Here is a 2,729-nt window from a genome sequence, read left to right as displayed (position 1 = left end):
CACACACACACACACACACACACACACACACACACACACACACACACACATGATGTATGTGTCTGGAGTCAATTCCAATGTGATATAAAAGAAACAGTTTTCAAGGGAACCAAACCCGCTTAGACTGAAAAAATGGAGACAATTTGGGGTCGGGAGAATGTCTCTGAGTCAGTTTACTTGCCATACCTCCCTAAACTCCTCTTGGCGATGAGTTTCCCAGACTCTTCTTGCCTTTGAGGGCTGTGACACTGTGAGTCATGCTGCTCAAACATTTTGTAGGGTGGGTTTCAACTGGACTTTGCCCGTTTTTTCCGTTGAGAAAAGAGCAGGATTACCAGTTTGGGTGAAGACAAGCGTGAGTGATGGTGTGCTACACGGAGTTAAGTAAGCTGAGGGTCTGGCCTAGCGCCACGACATCACCACTAACATTGGCTTTGTCCCTGACTCATCTTTTAGGCTTAGTGTTTGCGTTAGTCAGACACTCTAGAGCGACATTACTAGTAGAAGGAATATATATATAGGATTTATTAGAGGGGCTTACAGGCTGCATTCCTGCTAGTCCAACAATGGCTGGTGCCCAGTGGAAAAGAGGATCGGACAGTTCAGTCCACCAGGCTAGATGTCTCAGCTGCTCTTCAGTATTTGTTGGAGTCCTGAAGAAGCAGGCTCTAATGTCAGTGAGGAATGGACTTGCGAGTGATGACAAGCAGGCAAAGAGCATGTCCTTTATACAGCCTACCACCAGAGAGAGAGGCACAGTTCAAAGGCAGGTCTTCCCACCTCAGAAGATCTGGATTTAGGATAGGTCTTCCACTTCAGATAATTTAATTAGGAAAAATCCCTCGCAGGTGTACCCAGTTTTAAAGGATTTATTTAGATGTACGTTTTATGTATACGGGTGCTTGTCTGCATGTAAGCACTCCTTTTGGAGGTGTTTGTAAGCCACCTGGGTGCTAGGAATTGAACTTAGAACCTCTGGAAGAACAGACAGTGCTCTTCCATGCTGAGCCGTCTCTCCAGGCTCACTCTTAGGTTTAATAAGTCCCAGATGTAGTCAAGTTGACAACCAAGCGTGACTATTATACTGTATAATAAAATTTGGAGAAATTAAATGAAAATTTAGTATATTATACTGAGTGTTTTATTCAGTATAATGTACTGTGTGTTCAGAACCGAGGAAACCGTTTCTTCAGATTCTTTCTCCCACCCCCAAAATCTTTCACCATAGGACATCAGGTACAGGGTTAGAGACAAAAAGGAAAACAAATTATCCACATGGCTCTCCCCAACCTCTATCTACAGAGACACTTGCAATACAAAAATACTGTAAATGGGTGATTTTTTTTTTTTTATGACAGACCTGTTATTTTTTTAACCTATTTTTTTTCTTTCCTGGTTGATATAACATTATATTCCTTAACGAGTTTGCAATGCTATTTTGGTGAATTTCCCTCTGATTTCACATATACTGTTTAATATTGTTTCACACAATATTAGGGGAATGTTTATTTATCTAGACATTCAGCACAGCCCTTCAAGGGCAGTTTAGCCTTCAGCCAGTGCTACAGTCTGGGCATGTATCTGGGCTTGGTTAGTGCAAATTAAGTTATGTAAATGTAGTTTCCATACCTACTGAAGGGCAGGTCTTCGCCTCTTCCCTGTCTTCTCCCTTGCTAAACCGTTAGGTTATATTCCTAAAGCTAGCCCCAAAAGTCTGTTCCTTAATTTGGCCACTTTCGTATGGCTAATCAAGGTCCAGCAATCAAAACTCATTATTTGGCTACACTGGCTATCATGTCCAATCAGGACTTACCTGAGACTTCCCTTTTTCTCCTTAAAAGCCACTCCTGTAATGCTGGGCGGTGGTGCGCTCATTTAATCCCAGCAGCAGAGAGAAGCAGATCTCCGTGAGTGCGCCACCAGCCTGGTCTAGAGTCAGGATAGCCAGGTCTGTCTCCAAACACCAAGCCAAGCCGAAGCACCAACTCGTTCTCGCAGACACACCTGCTGCTGCTCTCGCCCTCAGAGGCAGCCCCACCAGCTCACCATTGTCCTTCTGGGGTAACAAATCTCCTTTGTGTCGAGATTTTGGTGTCTGGGTGTGTTCTGTGCTGATTCCCAGCCCCCTTCACCTATGACCAAACATACACCAAGGTTTTGCAGAGCCAATTCATCCATAACTATGTAAACCATTTTCCCAAAATGTTTCCTGTCTTTCCCATCTGTATAGCAATGGTTCCAATCTGCGCAATGTGCACGCAGCCCTTGCCCACGCAATGCAGTCTCCTGCTTCCATTAGAGGCAGTTTTGTTCTCAGGGTCCTGCTTCTGTTCCCATTCAACCTTCGCTCTTTCTTTCCTGGCCTCTAAATCCCTTCAATCACCCTCAACAGGAGGAAAAAGAACATTCTTCGGAACCTAAGGTCAAACTGAAAACTACCGCGCACACACCTGCGGGAGGCGAACCTCCGTGCACCTCACGCGTCCTCTGGGTGAGGGTTTCTGTGGGTGATTCCTGAGCAGCAGCCTGGGGGGAGGACGCAGACGCCAGGCTTCCTGCACGGCCTGGCTTTCTGCTTCTCCCCCTTATCTTGTCCGGCCTGGGCCACTCTGCCTGTATTTTCAATCTTGTCCCTTTCCCACTAAATGCCACCAAACTGTTGCCTAGAGACACCAGTTCTTCTGAGGTTCCACGTTCCCACACTAATTTCATGTGAATCAAATCTAGCA

Source organism: Psammomys obesus, unplaced genomic scaffold (assembly GCF_907164565.1).
Source record: "Psammomys obesus unplaced genomic scaffold, mPsaObe1.curated_primary_1811, whole genome shotgun sequence".
In the NCBI taxonomy this organism is placed as follows: Eukaryota; Metazoa; Chordata; class Mammalia; order Rodentia; family Muridae; genus Psammomys; species Psammomys obesus.
This window is presented reverse-complemented; position numbering follows the sequence as displayed.